The following is a 24,843-nucleotide window of genomic DNA, read 5'->3' on the forward strand; positions in this document are numbered from 1 at the left end:
TGCCTCATACATAGCATATGTTCCACAACTATCACTGAATGAATGAAGGAGTGAATGAACGAATCATCCATCTTGACATTCTGAAGAGTAAGAGCTGGAAAACTCTGCTGGGCTGATTGGTGAATCTAAAAGTTTGCTGGTCATGAGGGGGCACCTGGGTGGCTCAGTCCATTAGGTGTCCAACTTCAGCTGAGGTCATGATCTCACGGTCTGTGAGTTTGAGCCCGGCGTTGGGCTCTGTGCAGACAGCTCAGAGCCTGGAGCCTGCTTCAGATTCCGTGTCTCCCTCTCTCTCTCTGCCTCTCTCCCCCTTTTTCTGTCAAAAATAAATAAATACTTTAAAATGTTTTTAAATAAATAAATAAATAAATAAATAAAAGTTTGTTGGCCATGAGTTCCTAACTCTAATGAAACTGATGAGTACTCTCACCCCCAAAATGTACACTCACAAAATTTGCTATGTGATTTCTATGGGTCCTGCCCGGCTGAAGCTTTTAATGGATCCAGAAATCTCAACTTGAGAACTAGTGCTCCAATGACTACAGTGTAACCCAGAGATCATGGATGGGCAGCCCTACAAACACACCCTGTTTTGGTTGAAATGGGTTCAATGCCAGATGAACTGGCACAAGGTTTCTTTGTTTTTGTTTTTGTTTTAAGTTTTGAATTTGGTTGCTCCATAATGGAAAAATCTGAACATTTCACATAGGAAAACAAATCCATATTTTCTCAGTTCTCTTGAAAATTCAAAAGATTCGGCAGCACTCAGCCCACATTCCTAACTGGAGATAAGCAATCATGGCCCCAGGTTACCTCAGTCTCCACTGCTCCCTGTGGCTTCTCTGGTTTAGAAGCTGAGTGTTCATGACCATTTATTAGGCTCATGACACTGTTTTCTTAAACCTGAGTTAAGAGGAAAGCAAAACAGACCTCTGCCTCTATTCTTCTTAAGCTGGGTCCACTTCACGTATTTCTGTTACCTGCCTGGCTGCTGCAGGAATTTGACTTGAGACCCCTTATCTAACTCAACCATGAATCCTAAGTGGAGGAAGCTAGGACCCCAAATGGTTACGAAACTTGCCCAGGATTACATGGGGGCTGACTTGAACTCAGGTTTCCTAAATCAATGCTTTTTCCGCCGCCCTGTCTTCTCAACTGAATAAAGAACCAAGAAACGTTATCATGTCACTAGAAACTATGGATTCCTGCAAATCTACCAGAATTGCCTAAATTTTTCAAGATCATCTCTGTATACTTGCCAAATGCTAAGACACATCCAAGCAATGCTTGATGTAGTGAAGGAAAAAACAAATGAATGAATCAGTTTTAACCTGGGGACTGGGGAAAAGTTTAACCTGGGGAAAAGTAGGATTCATTTATTTATTTTAGTGTTTATTTATTTTTGAAAGAGAGAGAGAGTGTGAGCGGTGGAGGGGCAGCGAAGGGGGGGGGGACAGAGAATCTGAAGCAGGCTCCATGCTCTGGGCTGTCAGCACACAGCCCGATGCCGGCCTCGAAATCATGAACTGTGAGATCATGACTTAAGCCAAAGTTGGACACTCAACCGACTGAGCCACCCAGGTGCCCCGTAAGTAGGATTCACAACTTTCACAACTTTCACAACTACCGAGGGTATAATTTTAATTCTGACGCCTCATTTTTGTTTTCTTTTTCTTTTTCTTTTTTTTTTTTTTTTTAATTTTTTTTTTTCAACGTTTATTTATTTTTGGGAGAGAGAGAGACACAGCATGAACGGGAGAGGGGCAGAGAGAGAGGGAGACACAGAATCGGAAACAGGCTCCAGGCTCCGAGCCATCAGCCCAGAGCCCGACGCGGGGCTCGAACTCACGGACCGCGAGATCGTGACCTGGCTGAAGTCGGACGCTTAACCGACTGCGCCACCCAGGCGCCCCTCTTTTTCTTTTTTTAAAAGGAGATAGAAGTTTATTGAATAATACTACGAGGGAAGGTCAAAGGAGAGCTGTCTGCCATGAGGCACTGGTAAGGGACCAAGTCATAGGGTGGAGTGAGAAAGTATAGGGACATAGGGAATTTCCCGTTGTTTTATAACTGTACCTGGGTTGCTAGGGACATTGGTTGGTTATGGTCTGTTTGTGTTCAACCTGGTGATCATGGTGGGCCCTTTCACCTCATTCAGGTTTCCATTGCTCAAGCCTGTTGCCTAAAAGCAGCCTCTACATTGCCCCTGATAGATCGGCAATAACAAATCTTTGACAATTGGGCACAGGCCTCATGTTCAGTAGCTGCTTCATGCTGTGTGCAGTGGGTGGTTCAGGGGGGTGCGGTGTCCTTACCTAAACTTGCTAGTCTCAGGGGTTCTGTGCCGTTACAGACCAGAGCATGGTATTATATTAATGTGCTGGTAGGCCATTTGAGTGTGAAATTCCCTGGTAGCCAGGTCCATGGGATTTAGGGGGAGGGAACTCCCTGATGGAGTAGGCTGGAATCCTTGTTGAAACATCATTTGTACATGAAATTGTTAGATTCACTCAGACCCGTGGGAACGTATTTTGCCTGTAGATCAAGGTGCCAGCTGGAGGCCTTACAAGGGACAGAACAAGAGAGGAGAGGAAAGAAAAGGGGTTCTTTGCCCTCATAGGCTTGGGCAGTCAGACCTCTTTGCTGTCAGACCTTCAGACCACATCAGAAAGCTGCCCTGGCCAGAGACCTTCAGTTATCTAAGTAATACTAGGGTTAAGGGCAAGAAAGGAGAGGGAGAGAAGGATCCCTCCAAAGGGTGAGAAGGGAAATCCCTCCCTCTTTCAGGCAAGGGTGATCTGGCTGGTTCCCCCTGGGCCTTCGAATTCTCCCCCAGGAATACCCTCAGCCGGAGGTCCTCAGTTCCCCAAGGAGAACCACTGAGGGAAAGCCCTGAGAAATTCCTGGCAAATCCGGGGGAGTCCCTGGCTGGCAGAGGTTCACCATGAGGGCCACCAAATGTGGGGTGACCGGATCGGGTGGAGGCCAGCGGGACAGGCTGTGAAAGGATTCACCTGAGGCAGAATAAAGGAGGTAGAAGTTTATTGGATGCACTGCAAGGGAGCAGCGGGCAGGACAGCAAAGGAAAAACGGTGTGCCCGCTCATTTTTATTTTCAATAGAATCAGTTCCACTGTATGAAACACACAGCTCGAGCCCACCACGTGAGGTTGGTGCACCGCAAACTGAGTAGGGATTAGCCACCCGTCTTCTGCAGGACACAAATGAGTTTCATTACCTTCATCTGCTCATTTGATTTTAAACTCTGCAGGCTCCTTTAAATTCCCCACAGCTTGAGTTTCAAGGCTTCAAAACTCATGATTTGTGCTGATTCCAAGAGATAAGAAGCAGGTGACCTGAGCTGCTGGTGCTGGGAAGTGCCGCAGAGGTTGCGTTCCTTCTGGCCACTGACGCTAACCAGGCTGGACTTGAGCCCTGACTCTGTTCTGAAAATCCATTCCTCTCCATCTCCAGCTGAGTATTGCCTCTCTGTGGGAAATTATTCTCCATTCTGACAGTAGCAATGTTGTGCCCTAGAGTAATAAATGAAAGCCACTTGACCTTTTTAGGAAAGTCATTATCGTTATGATAGCATAATTTTGAAAAGCATTTCCCCCTTAATATTTATATCATCCCAACCCTGAGGACATTAACTGCCACTTCTAGTGGCCCCTGTATCTGTTTTTTTTCTATTTTAGCAACAGGTGACCTGTTTTCAGCTAGATACACAGCCCTAGAGTAAATACCACGTTTCCCAACCAACTACCCTTGTAGACAGAAAGAGCCATGTGTCTAAGTTCTAGCCAGGGGCACCTAAGTAGAAGTATCATGTATAATGTCTAGAAAGGTCGGGCTGCCTAGAGTGTGGGCATGATGGCTGGATACCAAACAGCCATTTCAGACCATGAGGCAGAAGCCACACGGAAGATGGCAGAGCAAGAGGATAGAAGGAGCTTGACTTCCTGATGATGATGGAATTTCCTGTGATTTTTCAGCTGAGTCTAATGCTAATTAAAGCTACTAAAAGTTTGTCGAGAAGACTGAAAACCATCTTGCTAAGTAGGGGTTAATTATATTTAATTAAAAATAGGTGCTTGAAGTTACTTTTCACCATGTCCATCGAGACACTCACTTCTGCATTATGGGTAAGTGAAAATCATGTTTCCCTTCTTTCTACATAAAAATAAATGAATGCTTAAAGACTTTTGTAGCAATTTTTATGTTTTATTATTTTTGACGTATCATTGACATATAACATATGAGTTTCAGGCGTACAACATAATGATTTGTTATTTGTATACAGTGCAAAATGATCACCATAGTAATTCTGGCTACCATCTGTCACCACACATAACAAAACCTTTTTCTTGTGATGAGAACTTTCAAGATTTCCTCTCTCGGCGACTTTCAAATATGCACTACAGTATTATTAACTGTAATCACCATGCTGTATATTACAGCCTCATGACTTACTATTTTACAACCGGAAGTTTGTACCTTTTGACCTTCTTTATCCATTTTCCCTCCCTCAACTCCCCATTCTGGCAACCACCAATCCGTGTTCTATATCCATGAGCTCACAGGGTGTTTTTGTTTTTGTTTCTGATTTGTTTTAGAATTACCTATAAGGGAAATCACATAGCGTTTGTCTTTCTCTGACTTACTTCACTTAGCATAATGCCCTCAAATCCATCTATGTTGTTACAAATGGCAAGGTTTCCTTTTTTATGACTGGATAATATTTCCAGTGTGTGTGTGTGTGTGTGTGTGTGTGCATGTATGTGTGCGTGCACGTGTCTGTGTGTACCACATTGTCTTATCCATTCATCCATCAGTGGATACACTTAGGTTGTTTCCATATCTTGGCTATTATAAATGATGCTGTAGTGAACATGGAGGTGCACATATCTTTTGGGGAGAGTATTTTTGTTTTCTTTGGATAATACCCAGAAATGGAATTGCTGGATCATATGGTAGTTCTATTTTAAATTTTTGGAGGGCCTTTTACACTGTTTTCCACCATGGCGGCCCTAGTTTACATTCTCACCAACAGTGCACAAGAGTTCCCTTTTCTCCACATCCTTGCCAACACTTGGTATATTGCTTGTCTTTCTGATAATTCTGACAAGTGTGAGGGGATTACTTTGTGGTTTGGACTTGCATTTCCCTGATGATTAATATTGAGGACCTTTTCATGTATCTGTTGATCATTTGTATACCTTAGCTGGAAAATATCTATTCAGATCCTTTGCCCATTTTTTAATTGGATTGTTTGGGGGTTCTTTACTGTTGAGTTGTAGGAGTTCTTTGTGTTCTTTATATATTTTTGATATTAACCCTTTCTCAGATATGTGATTTGCAAATATTTTCCCAGTTTTCCCTGTTATAAGCTCCAGGGGTACCTTATAGTTTTTTCATACTATTTCTCATGTTTAGAATTATTTGCTTAGTATCTGTCTTTGCTGTTGACAAAAGCAGTGAAAGCAGGCATTTCTGTCTTGTCACTGCCGCTTCCTCAATATCTGGTCTAGCTCCTAACACTTAATGGAACTTAATAAATATTCATGGAATGAACGAGCTTTTGTTATCACGCTATCTGGACAGAATGTTTTTCACTTAAGAAAAATGTATGAACCCCCACAATCGCAATGTTGAGCAGAATCAAAATAAAATGTTTTAGAGTTGCATTAGCAATTGAGAAAGATTGGTCTTCTATCTGGACCGGTGGGAAGATTTCCAGGTATATCCTTGAAAAGGGACTCAGGACAGAAAATGACCGGCAGTCAGGCAGAGAGGAGGCCGGGCTCTGTCGTCAGTCAAGTCACAAACAAGTAAGGGTCAGAGGTAGTGTTCCTCCGCGTGCACTCCCTCCACCCTCTGACCCCCTGCCTCACCCCGGCCTTGCCTCAGGGTTGCTGCTCTAGGGCCACACTGGAACATCAAACAGGGGATTTTGTTTGCTGACTTGGCTTCATAACAGGGCCTCTCCCTGACCTTTTCCTTGCGTGTAATAAAGGGGAAGGACGCATTTAAAGTGGAATTGCACAAGTTTCCCGTATGTATTATTACGCTTTCAAAGGAACACCTCAGCTGAGCACCGCTGCCTGGAATAGATTGAGGGCATCTGCCCCAGCCGCACCCTTGGCACTTTTGCCCCAGTGCCTCAGCCTTTCCTATGGGAGTGAGAGGTGGCCCAGCCCAGCCCCCGGGAGCCCCTGCCACAGCAAGAGATGTGCTGGTACTGGACTCTGTGTTGCCAGGTGCCTGGAAGGATCCAGAGACCCCTCAGGTTTGACAGCCAGTGGTGAGCTGTTTTTAGGATGTGTAGAGAATGAAGGCAGAAGGACCCAGCCACACAGCTGGGCTTCGTGGCCCCCCAGGACACCATTCAGGATAGTAGAGCCCCTCAAGTATCTCAACACCCATTTCCAGAGTCGTTCTCTGGAATTATCAGACGGGAGTTTCTCCGCTGTTATGTTGACTCAGCTTTTCTCTATCTCCACTTGCACCACCTCTGTCCCTGCTGACTAATTGTCTGTACCACCCTTTTCTCTTCATCAGGCTTCTGCTGCCTTTACCCTGTGGCCCCTCTTTAGCACCATCCTACTATCACTTTCCCTGTCCAGACCTCACAGACTCCCCAACGGTGGTGTCTGATGCGTTCAGCCTGTCGCCGTGACCAAGTTCTCACATCAGACCTCAGCCATTGGCCAGCCATTGGGAAGTTGCCGTCAGGTTAGAGGCCAATTCCCAGCTCAACCCATTGTAACTGAAGCCACACATGCAGAGTGACATGGTAGAAACCATTCACCCACTGGACACGGGCACCTTGCATATGACAGGGCTCCGTGCTGGCACGGAGAACACAGCAGTGAAACAAAACAACACAAGCTTCAGGCTTCATGAACAGTGCTTTCAATTGGAGGTTAGGAGGACTGACGAGAGACAAACTAGAAAGGGAATCATAGGACAGACATGGGTTGATGTGACGGACAGAAACAGAGCAGAAGTGCATAGGGAGTGCTGGAACAATATCGGAGTGGCTGTCCATTTCAAACAAGGCGCCAGAGCAGGTCCATAAGAGAGAGTGAGGTGTGTGTCATGAAGGACACAGAGAAGGTGAGAAGGCCACAAAGGAAGTCTCACAGGGCTCTCGCGTGGTAAGAATGATGAGGTTGCTGGAGACACGGTCATGTCACTTGGTATTGGCTTTGTCAGCACTGAGAATCGCAGGGAGTCCTGCCCTCTGTGTCTCGGAGAGGAGAGGAAGATGCCTCCATAAGGTACGCAGTGCAGCATCTGATGCTCCAAAAAGTCCAAGAAGGACCGGACTCCGAAGGGCATTTACAGAGGGAACCAGAGGACAGGCACCGCGTTCTGTCTGTGCCTGTCCCTGCTGTCCCAGAGCCTTTCCACAGGAGCAAGGATGCCATGGACTTCCAAGTCGGAACTATCTGGTTCAGTGGGCCTTAACCTGAAGGGGTGCAGGAATCACCCGGAGGCCTTGTTCAATTCAGATTGCGGGGCCCATCCCCAGCAGTTCTGAGTCAGTAGGGCTGAGTGGGCTCCAATGACCGATGTTTCTAACTCTTTCCCAGCTGCTGCTGATGCTGCTGGTCCAGGTATGACTCTTGGAGAAGCACTGCTCTCATTTATACTCTCATCCCTCCCAGTCCCTCAGAGTCTGCCCTCACCTTTCTTCCTGTCTGAGGTGGCTGGCTTCCTCTTCTGTGTCTCCCTCAAATCCAGCTTGGAGCCACTTCCTCCAGGAAACTCTCCAAGGAAAAATCCTGCTTGCCTTCCTCTGCCTGTTTCCATGCCGTGTCGTATCTGTACTCATCTATCTGCTTTCTGGATTGTAAGGGCTTGAGGGCAGTTCCTCCAGTTCCTAGTATCTAGTAAATGTTTAGTGAAACTGTCTGAGACCCCTGGTTTTCCCCCTTGGCATCTGCGAAAGGAAGGCCGTGCTGGGAATGAGTTCCAGCTTGCTGCTCCCTGGGCTTCCCTCACCATCAAGACCCCATCTCCTCTGAGCTCCCGAGCTCCCCTGAACTCCCTAGTTCCAGCAGATCCAGACGTGCTGTTGTAACATCTAGCCACCCTGGAAGTTGAAATTCTTTCTCTCACAAAACAATATGCAGTTAGAAGTTGTAAGAGGGCTCTTTGACTAAGAGACTCCAATAAGCAAAATCAAGTAACGGAATGGCCAAGTGTGCGTGGGGAAGCTGGAGAATCAGGAGATTGAGTGATTCCACCCTGCCTCTGTACAAGCTGAGTGGCCGTGGGCAAGCCACTGGCCCCTTCATGTGTCAAATGAGGGAACTGGACTAGGTGATTTCTAAGGTCCTTCTTAGCTCTCACATTCCAAGATTAGAGAACTGAGTTCATGTAGATGCTAAGCAAAGATACCCAGACTTCCAGCATGAGAGTGCCAGCTCTGGAGGAAAATCTGTTTTTCCTGTAAGCTCTTTCCTAGTTTTCACTCTGCCTGTGGAGTCATAGGCAACTCCCTAAAGATTCCAGGGGAGCTGTGGATGGAAATGCAGCTGCGGAAGGAAAATGCGGAACTAAATTGTAACACAGAGGAAGGTGCGTAGACACCTTACAGGATAACTACAAGAATTAAGAGAAAATGATATGAACAGCAAGCACCTAGCACAGAGGCTAGCCCAGCACGTATGTTCAGCAAGTGTTAGTTCTTCAGTCCACGTCTGCTGCCAGGCTGGCCCTTAAAGGAGGAAAGCATTGTGTACTCTGAACCCCAGAGTCCTTCTTATCAGCTTCTGGTCACTCCCGCTGGCCTTGCTTGGTCACTTATTCATTCAACCTGTGTTTATTGAGCTTCCACCGAGTGCCAGATAGGGTGTGAAGGATCAGCACAGGTAGTTACAACACCATCCCTATTCTCGAGGAGCAGGTGCTGTGCTTTAGTTAGGGATATGGACAAGTCAGCAACTATGATGCGATGGGACACATCTACCAGGGATAAGCTTTGGGTCTAAGAAGGTAAGAGAGATCAGAGGAGAATTCCTGGGCAGGTGACATCCAAATTGATTCTGGAAAGGTGAGAGACGATTGGCTAGACTAGGTGGTGGCAGGGTAGAGGATTCTGGGGAGAGGGAGAAATGAGTCTGGGCAGGTGAACAGGATCACATCACCAAAGGTCTGTGTCCTACAATACAGAGCTGAGTCTTTAACTTAGGAATAATACACTGCAGGATTTCAAGTAAAAAAATAACTAATTAACTTAATTGAATAAATTGACAGTTCTGATTTTAGCCCCCATGTTTCTTCCTCAGCAGAAGGTCCAGCCACTTCTTTCTTTTGCCTGTGTCATTTGCTCTAGGCCAGCAATCCTCTCTGCCGCTGTTGCACTCCGTGTCCAGCCCCAGACCCATGTGGGTCTACCCAGGTCAAGGACCGAAGGAATCCCAGAAGCTTCAGGCCCTCTGCTCCATCATGGGCCTTCAGGAACCAGGGGCAAGCAGAAAGTAGAAGAATGTTCCAATGGGTTAGGAGAGTTTTCCTCATTTAATATTTAGATTTTAAATTGAGTAACTTTTCAAGTATTTACTTGTGAAGAGCTTGTCTTCAGATTCAAGGGCAGCCAGTATAAACCTGGATCTTCAGTGAGCAATGAAATCTAAAGAGTCTGACCTCTCCACTCCCTCAGAAGTGGGGTCACCAGATAATGTCATTCCTGGCTGAGAAACCCCTGTGGCTTCCCATCTCGCTTGGAAGGAAGTCCAAAGTCCTGCACAGGCTGCTCTGCCTCCAAAATCAGTCTCCTCTGGGTCTTGCCATCTCCAACCACACCTGCCTATGGCTGGTGTGTTCTCCGTGGCTGCTGCCTGAGATGCTGTCCCTTCTTGGCAGTCTCTTTTTTGTTCGAGGTCTCACACCTCTATTTCACCTACTCAGAGACTGTCTCTGGCCACCTGGTCTAGAGCAGCCTGGAAGAAGGGCCCTGAGATCGGGGCACAGGTCTGTCCTTGTCCCCTTACCTCGCTTCCTATGTTTCCCCCAAGACCCTTCTATGAGCCACTGCTCAGGTCCCAACACTCCTTCATCTCCCTCCACAACTTGGTTGCATTCCTCTGAAGTCTGCATGTGCCAAATGTTTTCCCAATGTTTGCTTTTCCCTCCTGCCTCTTCCTCAAGAAAAATAATCTTTCTCTGTGTCCTATCTCTCCAGGATCCAGAGTAAGGGGTAAGAAATGGGACTCTGGAGACATAAACACATGCAGCAAATCCTGAAGGACTGTGGTGAGCCAGGTACTGTCCTGGGCCCTGGTTTACTCCGGGGTTTGAATCCTAGCTTTTCAACTTACTCCCGGGGTGTCATGGTCCTAACCTCTTGGACCCTTAGGCTTCTCATCTTTTTTTTTTTTTTTTTCAACGTTTATTTATTTTTGGGACAGAGAGAGACAGAGCATGAACAGGGGAGGGGCAGAGAGAGAGGGAGACACAGAATCGGAAACAGGCTCCAGGCTCTGAGCCATCAGCCCAGAGCCTGATGCGGGGCTCGAACTCCCGGACCGTGAGATCGTGACCTGGCTGAAGTCGGAGGCTTAATCGACTGCACCACCCAGGCGCCCCAGGCTTCTCATCTTTAAAATGGGACTAGTAGGGGGCGCCTGGGTGGCTCAGTCGGTAAGCGTCCGACTTCAGCTCAGGTCATGATCTCACGGTTTGTGAGTTCGAGCCTCGCATCAGGCTCTGTGCTGAAAGCTCAGAGCCTGGAGCCTGCTTCAGATTCTGTGTCTCCCTCTCTCTCTGCTCCTCCCCCACTCACTCTGTCTCTCAAAAATAAATAAACATTAAAAAAAATTTTAAATGGGGCTAGTAAAGTCTACTGTGATGGTTAATTTTATGTGTGAACTTGGCTGGGCTTCAGTGCCCAGATATTTAGTCAAATATCATTCTGAATGTTTCTGTGAGTGTGTTTTGGGATGATATTAACATTTAAGTTGGTGGACCTGAGTAAAGCAGATTGACCTCTGTAATGTGGGTGGGCCTCGTCCAGTCAGTTGAAGGTAGACAAAAAGACTGACCTCCCCTGTGCAAGAAGGAATTCTGCCAGCAGACAGCCTGCAACCTCAGCTCTTTCCCAGGTCTCCAGGCTGCCGGCCCACCCTGAAGAGTTTGGACTTGCCAGGCTTAATTACATGAGCAAATTCCTTAAAATCAGTCTCTCTGTGTATAGGTGCATCCTACTGGTTTTGTTTCTCTGGAGAACCCCAAACTCATACATCTACCTTGCAGGATTTTGTCACATTCATCAGCCCTAATATTTGCTCCCACTTACTGAGTGCTTACCGCGTGCCACCCGCCTTGCTAAGGGTTGACCTTACATGATCTCGTGTAATCCTCACCACAGCCTTATGAGCTGCCATCATTATTATCCTGTGTACAGCAAGGAAATGGACACTCAGATGGCAATCCGACAGTCACTAAAGGCTGGCGTGAGGGGGGCTTGAGAGGGGAGCTCATAGAGGAGAGAGAGATGTGCGTGACCAATTACCTGGACTTTCTACAGCCTCATTTTGAACCTGTCCACTTAAACATCTTTTCACTGATAAGCTCATACACTGAAACAAGCTGCCCACATGGCCTGCTTCCAGCCAAGCAGAAGGCGAGAGAGATGTAGCTCACAGGGTGCTGTGGCTCACGGTGAGGCTGCCAGAGAAAGGCTGCCCAGCCGTCACCACAGGGTTTACCCTGTCTGCCCTGACTTTGCTGTCGCTTCATTTGGCCTGCTCTGGGAAGCAAGAGCCCCCCACTGAGAGGCTGTAAGTCCTTCTGGAATGGTTCTCTTGGTTTGCCATGCTAGATGTTTCCCCAGAAAATTCCCTTTATCCATGAACAAACTTTTTTTAAATTTTTTAATTGGAAAGGGAAGGACAAATGAAGGGTTTTCAAAAAAATGAGAAAAGTCTTTCGAGGCAGATAAATGTGCACTTTTCTTCCACGCGAATTAGAATGGATTCTACAAAAGCATGTTCCATTTACTATACTCCTTTTAGCATTTTGTTAGGAGCTTTGCCTGCCCGTGTTTTCTTTTTTCACGTTCCCATAATGCTGTGAAATGGATATTGCTTGACAGATGATGGCATAGTGGCTCGAGGGACACAGGGACTTGCCCACATTCACATAGTCACACAGTTACTCCAGCTTTGCTCTGGTGAAGGAGCCTCACCACGAGTGATCACCTGGCAGCTATGGGGAGACCTGGTGATTCTGATAATCCTTGGCTTCTGCTGGGAAGAATGCCTAAGGGGAATGCCTGAAAATAGTGGGATCTGTTTGCTTTCTTTTTTTTTTTTTTTTAATTTTTTAAGTTTATTTATTTTGAGAGAGAAAGCACATGAGACGTGTAGGGGCAGAGAGAGGAGGGAGAGAGAGAATCCCAAGCAGGCTCCACACTGTCAGCACAGAGCCCAACGCAGGGCTCGAACTCATCAACCGTGAGATCATGATGACCTGAGCCAAAATCACGAGTCAGATGCTCAACTGACTGAGCCACCCAGCATACGCACTTACTCTAGGTTTCAACATATTCTAAATGCTAGACATAAGACATAGTTCTTGTCTGGCCAAACACTGGGTTGACATTGTGCAGATGGTAAAACATCATAAATGCCAAATTCAGCAAAAATTTCCCTGATGGATCTAACTTTCTCTTTGTCCTAAAAACTGAGAACACTGGTTTTTGCTAAGAAGTGTCCTTATTACTACAGTGTTCTTTCTGTTTGGCTGACGTTTGTTTTCTTATTCTTGTTAATCCTTTCCAAAATCCATGCCTTCTCAAACCAGTCAGACCACGAATTCCTTGAAACCAGAGGTTACGTGCTTACAAGCAGCTCGATAAATATGCTCTGACTTCCTACAAATCATTTATGACACCCAGTAATTTCCCTATAGAATCAAAATGTGTGTACTTTAGCAAGCCATCAATTTTATTTTTAAGCAGTAAAGTTCATGCTCTCACTTCTCCTATCCTGTTTTTTCTCCTGGATCTAAATCACACCGTGAACCCATGTGTGTACCCTGATAATGTATGATATAACTCGCAGTGCAGCTCTTTAAGCCTCCTTTTCCTGCAAACCTAGGGAAATCAGAAATGTTTGCCAGGGACACATTAGCTTTAAGAACTTGTTTCCAAACTGTATTTGCATATTCATACCCCCTCGGTCTCTGTGTCTCTCTCTCCTTTCTCCTGGCTTCTCTTGCGTTCCCACAGATCGCAGTGTGATTTTTGCCAAATTCATACAGTAACTTCTGGGCTGTGAGCAAAGGCTAGGGGACTATGAGAAAGGTCATTGCTCCCTGCCTATTGTTCCTTGGCGTTCCCAGGCCCCAGCCATGTTCTTGTTTAAACACAAGACTTGTTAAATACTTCCTAAAACTAGGTGTTTGGAGAAGGAGAAGGAAAAGTCATAGGAACTAAACCAGCTGCCAGTCTGGTGACCCCGGTACAGAACCTATACAGGGCTAGGCATGAAGGAGGAGACAAGGCAGGGGTGCAATGTAAGTGCAAATGCCCCTTTATTCTCTGGGCTGTGGGAACCCATGCCCGTCCTTCCTCACCTGGGCAGCCCTCCAGCCTTGTTTGACCTTGGAGCTGTACCTGCAGGGCAAAAGAGAAGCCATGTGTTTCCCTAAGCAGTTCTTGGTAGTCTGCCAGGAGGCCCGGCGCTCTGCTGGCATCGCTGGCGATTCGGACAGGCTCCTCACTCCTTGCTTTCCGGCTAAGGCTGGCCTGGCCCCAGAAGGAGGCCCTGAGAGAAGTTCCTTGGAGGGGACCTCTGGAGGCAGGTGTGGGTGGGGGGCCCTTCTCTTCTTTCCTGAGACGGCACTGGCGAGGCGTGTAACCACCCCACCACCCCACCATCCAATCGCGTTTCTCAAATCTTGAGTGGGTCACACTCTCAAGAAAGGATGGCTCCGCCCCCCCTTACCCCCCAAGGCTGGCACAACAGACAGATCACCTGCACGAATATCTCTCTCCACCTAGCCTGGCACCTGGTCTAAACTTCCCTCCACCATGTTCTTTCCGGCAGGTCCAGAAAACCCTGTGAGGATGAACAAGTGTCACTTGAGAGCGCACGATGCAAGCAGTGCACCGATTGGCCGCTAAGACTGTCCAGCGTGCGGATGCCTCCCAGAAGATAGCAGGGCTTTGAGAAGCAGGAAGGAACTCAGCAGGGGTAAGTCTGAATGCACAGGCGAGTCAGAAAAATCCGCAGCACCGGCTTCTCAATAGACATGGGTGCCAGTAAAATAGGGGAGGAAAAGGTTGTGAGGCAGGACCAAGCTGGCCCTTAGCCCAGAGGAGTAGCAGGGCCTGAGGGCTCTGGCTGAAGAAGGGTCCATGCCCCATTTGCAGGGGAAGTCATTGACCACTCCCAGCTCTTGCTGCGGCCTGAGAATGGGGGCCCCACTGGCCAGGTTTCGGTGTTTTTGTTTTTTAGGAGAAGGGAGAAACCACAACCGGCTTGTTTTTACATATTGGCAAGTAATTTAGTATTTAGAAACACTGCATAGTCCCGCCCAGTATACACTAATTAAAACATTCGTGTGCCTCGTTTCGCTTCTAGGAAACCGTGAAGGAGGAGACCACCCAGGGTCATACTGCCTCTAGGGGCAGCCGAGACCCTGTTCCTTCCAGCTCTAATGCAAAACATAAAATGATGTAACAGGCAGGAGGTCCTTAACAATCGATCAGACCCATTTAAGCCAAGAGCCAAGTGTAATTCTGTCCACCTCTTTACCTCAGATCCATATCTTGACCCTGGGAAAAAAATAGTTCAATCCATTCTTTTTCTTTTTCTTCCTCTTCCAAGCTCAAAAAAAAAAAAAAAAAAAAAAAAAAAAAAAAAAAAAAGCAAAAAGCTAACATGTAAAGCTTCACCAGGATTATCTCTTTGGCGAGGTGGCACTTACTTCTACAGGAGACCTTTGTCTCCTAGTCATTAGTCAGCAGTGTTCAGGTGAATCCCCCAGCCAGCAACATTTAGAACTTGGACAAAAAGCCGTGAAGCCCTGAATGACCTTGGGCAAGGTTCTTGGTCTATCTAATTCCCTTCTTTTGCTCACTAAGAGAACCTGTTGTTATGGGGGAAAACACAAAACCAAGAATAACTAATCATCTTCCAGACACGTGTGCCTCAGTTTGTTCTTCCATAAAACTAGTGGAACAGGTCCAAGGCCTTCAGAGGCCAAGGGTCTCTAATAGCCCTCTACCTAGAACACTTCCCCCTGTGAACTCAGGAATGCCCTCCAGCAAAAGTGTGAAATGGATGACGTTTCAATTCTTTGAGCTTCTTCCCACTCCCCCTACCTCTGGTTACCAGATGCCCTGGCTGAAGTCTGGATGCCCCAGGGACACTTAAATGAATAAAAAGCCTGGTTGTTTTACTAAGTGATGTAGCAAGATCTACAAATACAAACACCAAAAGATCGAGACTACAATGTGCATATGAATATCCCTTGGACCCAAAAGCACATGAGGAACTTGTGCTCCCTGTTTTAAACAGTTCAGAATGTCCTCATCACTCATTTTAGAAATCACATTCAGGACTTTCATGCTGAATGCCATTAAGTGGGTAGTGTTTGGAACTATCTGCTCATCCTAACTAGGAAGCAAGCTTATTTACTCAGCATAAAAGGAAGTATTTGAACTCACAGAGTGTGATTCTCTGCAACTTTTAAAAGTAGCAAGACTGGACAGGCAACTTTTAGGACAGTAAGACATATTTCTCTGTTCTGAATACCACCTTGCTACCTTAACTAGGCAGTTGTAGCTGGGTAGACGTTCAATGTGAAAAAGGATATGAGTTTTAGTAAATACGGGTAATATACTTAGATGATACTAATGGGCTCTGGTTTCTAGGATTCCATTCTATTGCCTTCTTCATTCAGTTAGTTTTGAAACATTCTCTTGTGAAACTAAACGTTTGAACCATTCTTTTGTGAAACTAAACGTGTGAACAACGTTTTTGAGACTATCACATTATCACCTAGGTGAATAGGATGACCTTCCCATCCCACCATTAATACTTGCTGAAGACGTTATTAGGACCCAGCTGGCCTTTTCAAATGACAGATTTGCGTAAAAATTAGGCTAGGAGCAAAATGGACCTGAAGCTGCCTTAGTGCATGGCATATGGTTATGTTCCCTTCTCCCCTCCTCCATGTATAGCTCAGTATCCCTCATAAAGGAGACATCAGAAAAATTGTGGAATATGCAGAAGAACTGAACCTGAGAAAAGGCCAGCAACTGCGGAAGTAGATGGTGTATGAGAATGACAAGGGAACAGGAGGCAGGCTGAGCCCCAGCTGTCCCAGCTCTGGGTAGAGGGCACCTCACCAGGCTTCAGTGGTGCTGGAGATCCTCTCTCAGATACTTTCTCCAGGGCACAGTTTCACCCTGGTCCCAGCTCAGCTCTCCCGCTTCTGTGCTAAGAAGCCAACCTATTCTCCTCAGGCCCCTCCTGGCTTCTTTCTCTCCTCCACATGATCATTTTGCTCACCTCCTCTGGATTCTCGCCTAACGCTTACAGCCTTGCTTAATCACTTAGTAGCTGCCAGTAAGGAAGGACACGGCACAGGGAATTTCATTGAAGCTGTGTTCTTCTAAGCCATTGAGTGGAAACAAGCATCACACTCTGCCCCAGACAGTGTTTTGTTGATGCTACACTTGGTTCAAAGCCTCCCATGACTTCCTAGGATGTTTCTTTTTCTATTCTTAGGCATAACTCGCCATTCTTCTACCTTTATGTAGCTTGTGTTTCCCCTGGCCCTTCTCTTTTTCCCTGGCCTCTAGACCAGGAGTGGAGTGATTAGAATGTGCTCGTGTAACTTTTACCCCTCATTGTAGTTCCTGGAGCTGGAGCCTCTCCAGTACGACTCCCTGCTTCTGCAGGGTTTTTCTCTTGCTGGAGTCCTCCTCGCCCTGTGGTCTTATCCCCAATGGGCAGCTCCTGGGAAAGACAGGTCCATCATCTCATCTGCTTTGTTTTTCTTCCTCTTTCTGGAAGTTGAACGGCGTGGCTGGCTGGAATGGACAACCTTGCACTGAAAGCACCTAAGTGAAGGGGTGCCTGGGTGGCTCAGTCAGTTGAGCGTCTGACTTCGGCTCGGGTCATGATCTCACGGCTTGTGAGTTCAAGCCCTGTATCAGGCTCTGTGCTGACAGCTTGGAGCCTGGAGCCTGCTTTGGATTCTGTGTCACCCTCTCTCTCTGCCCCTAACCTACTTACATTATATCTCTCTCGAAAGTAAATAAACATTAAAAAAAAAAAAAAAAAAAAAAGCACGTAAGGGACTCCAAGGTGTTTTTCCTTCTCAGAAATGTCATAGTTACCCCTCTTTCTGGATTTCATCCTATTGTTACATATAATTCTGCCATGCTGCTGCTCTGTTCTTTTCTAGGTGGGGGAGGTATTGCAATACAAGTACTTGTTACTCTACATGTAGGTCATCTGCCAAAGTTTAGCTCTCTGTTGCAACCAGATTCTGCTTGAAGGTTGGCCATTCACCTGATAGGTGGTGTTAACTGAATTTCTTCTGCATAACAGGGCTTGTTGGCATCAAAAGGGCAAGGGAGAAACAAGAAATTGACTTCAGAACCCCAGTTTGAGGGTGTACCAAGAAATTAATTTTGGAGAGAATTGAGATTGAAGTTAATCCTTCCTTGATTTGGTGAATATTTATTGGGTCCCTACTACATGCAAAACGCTGGGTTTACAAGCAATGAATAAAACTAGAAAGCAGTTAAACTACAATAACAGATGATTTGTTAACAGCTCTAAGACATGGAGACCCAAGAACTCTTTGAGGAAGAAATGAAAATTACCCAGAAATAGTAATTTTGTATATTAGCTCCTACCTTTTCCTTAAAAAAAACTGAAAGTCCTGAAATAGAACTCTTTTATCAAAGAAGCCTGATAGAAGCATCCTTAAAGAAGAAGCAATGCCTGCCTGGGGTAAGATTACAGAGGAGGAAGAATAGGGAAGTGTGACCTCTTTTCCTTGTGGCCCTTGGACACTAAGGGATTTTTTTAAGGGACTGAGCCACTTAATCAAGGGAAATAAACACGAGTGGAATTCCAAAACCTAATTTTTGAAACCAAGAACTATAAAACTGACAAAGACCCTGACACAGACAAGATATCCAGTGTTAACTGAATTCTATTGAAAATTATATTATCCCAGAGACACATTAGCTTAAATCGAGGAGCTAGAAAAAAAATTAATGAGAAAATAAAGAATGAAAAAAATCATTTAAGATTTAAAAGAGCTATTTGTAAACTTGTTTACAAAGAAATTAGTGTAAAAACCAAAAATAAAATCAAAGTGAGCTCAGCTCTTCTGGCTCATGGAGAGTTTGGAATCCCAGGAACATCTCTGGTGACCTTGAAAAGGGGTTGCATGTGAATTGGGGACAGAATTTCAAAACTTTGATCAAAGGTTCCATTGCTTATTGAAAAGGACTCCACCCAATAGAGGAATCTTCTCTATAGCATTTCCAGCTAAATGCTTTCTTTTTCAAAGAACATCTCATACAATTTCGATGGAGTATTATTTCAAACCTCAAGTTTATTCTAATTAACAGCTTTTCTGCGAAGATATAAACTCCAGACATTTAGAAAAACTTGATTTACCACATTTTAAAGGACGCTGAAAGTTGATAGTACAGTTTGCAAAAGACAAATTCCTGACTCTTTTCTATTTTGTTTAATTTTACCTCCTGGAATGTTCTCAGTTCTCTCAAGAGATTGTAGAATTCACTCTCAGAATGAAAACAATTTAAATTCATTTAAAAATAATTTAATAAACACAACTAGACAACACATAGCCCTTGGAGTGGAAAGAAGGACTGAAGTTTTTAACAAATCTAACAATAAACATTAAGGGCTTGAAATAACAGAACATTAAGCAGCTTTTTCTGGGGACTGTTGTGTCTCCCCGCCCCCACTCGACCTTGTGGCTGATCAGTGGGAGGTTTCTGCCTTAGCCTTCAACACGGTCCTTACTCTGCATATGCGGTTTGTGTTCATAGTACATTTTCACAGAAACATAGAACATGTGTCCTGGTAAACTAACAGCTCTGACACTCCAACATGCTTAGAAATTTTAGAAAATGAAAAGAAGCTGCTATGGACTGAATGTGCTGCCCCACCCCCACACACCCAATTCTAATCCCACCCAGCTTGGTAGCATTTGGAGGTAAGGTTTGGGGGAGGAAATTAGAGGCTATCATGATAGGATTAATGCTCTTCTAAAAAGAGAAGGGAACCTCCCCTCCCCCTCCACGCATGCACCAAGAAAGAGCCCTGTGAGGTCTCAAAGAGGACCATCTGCAAATCAGGAAGTGGGCTCTCATCAGAAACCAAATCTGGGGGTGCCTGGGTGGCTCACTGAGGTTAATCATCCAACTTTTGATTTCGGCTCAGGTCATGAGAACAAACCCCTGTGTGGAGCCCCCATGTTGAGCCCCTGCTTTGGGTCAAGCCCCTCTCTTTCTTTCTCTCTCACTCTCAGCTGCTCCCCGACTTGTGCGTGTGTGTGTGTGTGTGTGTGTGTGTGTGTGTGTGTGTGTTGCCACCTTGATCTAGATTCCTCAGCCTCCAGAACAATGAGTAACAAGTGTCTGTTGTCTAAGCCACCCAATCTATGGTATTTTGTTATAGCAGCCACTGCTGATGGAGACAACAAGCCTTCGCAAGTCAGCTAGTTTACTGACTTGGCTTACAACCTGTGGAGATCAAATGATAATCTTTATATGTGATAAGTATACTGTATTTGTTGATGTCACCCAAAGAGATCGCTACCATGATTTCCCAATCTTGATTGAGCCCCTACTCTATGCTAGACAATGATCAAATTTCAACTCCACGAAAGCTCTCAATATTTAGACTCCCAGAGTCTCTAAGAAGAAAACAGTAGCTTGGAATTCTACACATGGAAGATCAGCAGGTTTTCAACAGCTATAACTTTCCCATGTTGTCTGGACCTTCTTGCGGCTACTACTGTTTGGTAGTAAGGGTGAAATCTGGGTACTCCAAGTGCTTATATTTTATTTCTTTTTAATTAAGAGGAAGTAGAAACATAAATAGCAACTAAGGTAGCATTTACTAAAGGCTCAAAGGAAGATATTATTAAAGATATTTGATACAGGAATTTGGAGGGGAAAATAAACTTAAGTGCAAGAAGGAGAAAGCCAACACAGGAATAGCCACTGGAACAGTCCAGGTAAGAGCTTGAACCTGACTGGCCATGGTGAGGATGAGAGCAAAGAAGAAAGAAGAGACATTAACTTGGAAGAGGGCTATTTATAAGGAACCGCCTATCTTAGTGAGGGATTGGACGCTGAGCAATCAAACCAGATTGGGGTTTTGAATCTAAGTGACTGAAAATATTTGTATGAATAAAGTATAGCAAACACAGGAAAGGCACATTAGTAGAGGGGGAGGGGGTCGATGTGGACGTGGTTGATTATGATCTTTTTATCTGTTGAGTTTGAGGTGGCCGTTGTATTTATAGTATGGCAAAGGGCAGGCCCTGGCGAGAGCTGCCTTCCTTGCAGTGGTGTTCCTTGGTGCACTATTGGCTTTTACGCTGGGCCTCAGGCTGACCAGATCCAGATGTGAAGTTAACTCTTAGCAAGCTGAGTGACTGACCTTTAGTAGGTAGCTAGCTCTAAGCACAAAACACAACAGAGTAAGATGGAAAAGCTTTAAAATGAAGGGGGCCTCACCAGAATGTTTAAGCTGTGCTTTGTGATAAAATGTGGCAACATCTACTTAGACAATAGACCAATCATATGGCCATCCTTCCATTCACTCATGAAGTGATCAGGTGTCCCTTGTTGAGTCTTAACGGGAGGACCAGGAGTCACTAACCAATCCCCAAATGGAGAAGCAGTCATCAGGGACTGGGTCTCTGCAGCCTGGTAAAGAGCAGCTGAGTTTTGGAGTAGGAACTACAACCCCGTCACCAGAAAACAAGCATCTTGTCAGAAAGATGTGTATGTTTGCATATTCAGATTGCTTCTATCAATGTGTTTATCTCAATGAGGCTTTGTTTCAAAATAGTATAGATACGCCTTAATCAAGCAAAGTAAAAGAATCTCAACTTTAAACACTGGTAAACCAACATTCTAAGACCCTGTTTCTATTTTGACTACATTAACAAAATGCATATTTCTTTTAAAAAAATATTTTGAAAAGCATTCCAAACACAGAGAAAGATATACAGGATAAAATAACAAATATTTATGTATGTACTGCCTGGATACAAGAAACGTCATATTTGCCTCATTTTTTTGAAAGGAAATGAAATCTTACAGAATTTGATGTTCCTGTCTACCTTCTCAGCATCCATCGCCTTCCCTAGTTTGTCAGTCGTTATTACTATTCTGAAATTGGTATGTTCTTCCTGTGAGTCTTTTTATGCATTTGCTACATGCAGATGTCCCAATATCATGTAATATTATTTTATATGTTCATAACTGTACAGGAAGGGCATCACATAGTATTTTCTTATTGTGTCATATTTTTATATATCACAATGTATTTATCCAATTTGCCACTTAAGGACATTTAGGTTGTTTCCAGTTTTTCCTGGAATGAACATCCTTGTACATGTGTACCTGAATGTGACCGCTTCTCTAGAGGATCTTAGTAGATGGGGAATTACTGAACTTCAGGAATTGTACATCTTTGCCTTCGCTAGAGATGGCCAAGTTGTTCCTCTACATGACTGCTCGAAGTACATTCCTCTCAATACTGTATGAGCGTTCCTAATATTCCACACTAGCTAAACATTTTAATTTTTGCCAACCTAGTGGCTGTTTTGATTTTCATCCCCCGAAAAACAGTGAAGCTTTTTTTCAAACTATCCAAGCTCTCCTAAGTCAGCTAGAAGTTTGTTGGCCTCTCATCCACCAATTAAGACAAAGTGTTCCAAATGGGGAGTAAGAGTCAGACAGAGAAAATTGTGCTGGGGGAACACGTGTAGACTCAGATAAACCCAGTCCTGCCATTCACTACTATGAGGCTCTCCAAGGCTCAGTTTCTTCACAGAGTTGCTCCAGGATTGAAAGCAACAACTATTTCTCTTACGCTGCCTGGTACACACAGGTATTTAGCAAATTCATGATTGTATCAAAATAATTGAGTAGCCACTACATTCCAGGCATTGCTACAGAGTCCTGGGCACACAGCAGTGAGCATTAGATCAAGCTCTACCTGTCATGAAGCTCACATTCTCAGACAAATAATGAACAAAGAATCCACTATGTGGAATGTCCGATGATAAATGCAGCTGAGAAAATTAATGCAAGGTAAAGGGGATAAAAATGGAAGAGGGGCCCCTAGAATCAAAGCTGCTTCTTCCTTTTGCTCATTTCCAGGCTTCCCTGGGATCTACTGAATCACTGGAGTTTTAACTTTCTTGAACTGTGAAATGGGAAAATAATAATGGAATCGTGTGTGGTTTTATTTACTCATTTGCTAAAACTGAAGTTTAGATAGTCGTCCCAAACTTTGATGTGTTTAGAACTTTAACTTGAAAGCAAAGAGAAAAAACAAGAGTGCTTACTGATTTGACATTAACAAAATCGTTGAAAGTTGTCCAAAATTATACAGATTTTAGTGGCATGAAAAAGGGCTTCAATGAAAAAAATGTGTGTATATATATATATATATATATATATATATATATATATATGTAACAAAAATACCTAAAGTACAAAAGGCAATGGGTGGAGACTCTCTGGAGGCCTGGAATGTAGTTTAGCCTCTATTGCTCCATAGCCATGGAATCATACCTCTCTGTGCTGCTCGGTGTCCTTGTCATAAAATGATGCTAAGAGGCCATCAATCCTACAGTTATTTTGCCCCCTGACACTACTACTTTTTCATTTGTTTTTGAGAACTGAGACATTTATTTCTGTTCTGATTCTTTTTTTTTTTTTTTTAACTGATGTTGGACTGTAACAATTTCCCTTTTTAGATATGGAAGTCGTCTTTGCAAAGAAGTGTGGTTCCTGCTTCTGCTCAGGACAGGGGATGAGTTGGAAAATCTTAACTTAAGGAGCACCCAGGACTTTGAAGAAGCTTTGAATAATTTCTTTGTTGTCATTGCTTCATGCTTCACTTCTTTGGGTGATGCTGTGAAAGCACATTGGTCAATATTTGGGTAAATATGTTAAAATGATTGATAAGATGATATTGGAAAATCACCAAATTATTTCAAAGGTAAATGGAATGTTAGAGTTCCATGCCAAGAGTTTTACTTAAACATACTTTTTTTTATCCTGTCTGATGCTCTTGATATAATTAACCTGTTATTGTTATAAAAACAAAGTTACATTTTTTCCAAACACCTTCATGTTCATTTCAACTTATCAAAAGGAAAGAGGTAAGTCTTAGAAAACCATCTTTTAAAAATAATGTTGCTTTAAAATTGTTTCACTTTGTCTAGTTTTTCAATGTCATCTTTTGTTTCACAGTAAAGAAAAAACTCCTCTTTATTAAAAAAAGATTTTTTACTAGATGGCTTCAGTTTTTGTTTGTGATATTCTCATAAGCACAATCAGATGGCAAAGTACGCTGGCACATTGTCCTGTATTTATTTGACTCCCTCTCCAATGTCAAACCCTAAGAGAAAATAGCCCAGAATTCTGCAAATAAGTTTCTTTTCTGAGACTGTGCAGAGAAATGATCTCAGAGATAGTACTGTTACCCAGTGAATGAAGACGGAAATCCCAAAGATTAATTCCAGCACTTGCAAAAAAATCAGGAGCATTTACTTTTACAGCTTCTTCTTGGTGTTGTCTATACAAACAGTAGTTGTGACAGAGCTTGAAGCCTCCCCAGAGCCCTCAGAAAAGAGCTGACCAGCTAGAACATGAACTTAGAACGACTCTGGTGATCACCTATGCATGTTTCAACCTTCACTTTCTACCATGAACAGATATTTGCTTACTACAATCTGTGACATCTATGTAAATATTGGTGGCACCAACTTGTTTGTATTAAAACTCCCCCTTTATCACTTACTGGTGTCAATGTCATTGAAGCTCTCCTCCTACTTCTGCCACAGCCCTTTTCATCAGGCGTCAGCCTCCAAGTTACCCCTCTCTAATCCATCCTATCATCTGCAGCAAGATTCACGTTCCCTGAACTCCCTTTCATCATACGCTCCCATGCCCATAACTTTGAAAGCTCTCAAAAGCTCCTATGATAATATCCACACAGTGATGTCAGTGTCCTCCATGATCTGATATCACCTCCAAAGATCCCACCCTCACCTCCTTCGTGCCCCACCCATTGTCCTTTGTCCTGTTGGTCTTCCTGGAGGGGACATTGTGTATCTCTTACCCACTTTTCAAGGTCCACCCTAAGGCACTCTTTCAAATCCTATCACCTTCATCAACGATTCTAGTTTATGATTTCACCTCATCTCTAAATACATAAACTACCCACTTACTTGGGCCTGAACTTTCCATTCACACTGAAAACTGATATATGCAAGTAAGAGTTTCATTGTTAGTACTTCAGACATGGAATCATAGAGACGGAATGAACTTTAGATTATCCTCCAATTCAGCATCTCCTGAAGCACAGAAAATTCTCCTAGACATGTTCCCCTCAGCGTGAACACTGACAGGGTGCTATAACTTAAAATGTGTCTGTTTCACCTTTGAATTGTTCTTATTATTAGAGGCATCTGCTCTTTAAGGAAGAACCCCACTCATTCCATTCCAACCAGATGAGAATCTAATGCTTCCAGAAAAGAAAAAAAAAAAAAATAGGGGAGGAGGAGAGAATCC

General features: G+C 44.3%; 1 long non-coding RNA gene across 1 annotated transcript; it reads left to right on the forward strand.

The window, feature by feature from the left end:
- The first annotated feature begins 3,420 nt into the window (after positions 1 to 3,420).
- On the forward strand, positions 3,421 to 23,564 carry LOC123607032. The gene is made up of 3 exons (XR_006716614.1): positions 3,421 to 4,144; positions 14,063 to 14,209; positions 23,022 to 23,564. It is a non-coding gene; the product is annotated as an uncharacterized LOC123607032 (long non-coding RNA).
- The last annotated feature ends 1,279 nt before the right edge of the window (positions 23,565 to 24,843 follow it).

The sequence above is a fragment of the Leopardus geoffroyi genome, chromosome A1 (genome assembly GCF_018350155.1).
Source record: "Leopardus geoffroyi isolate Oge1 chromosome A1, O.geoffroyi_Oge1_pat1.0, whole genome shotgun sequence".
NCBI classification, from domain to species: Eukaryota; Metazoa; Chordata; class Mammalia; order Carnivora; family Felidae; genus Leopardus; species Leopardus geoffroyi.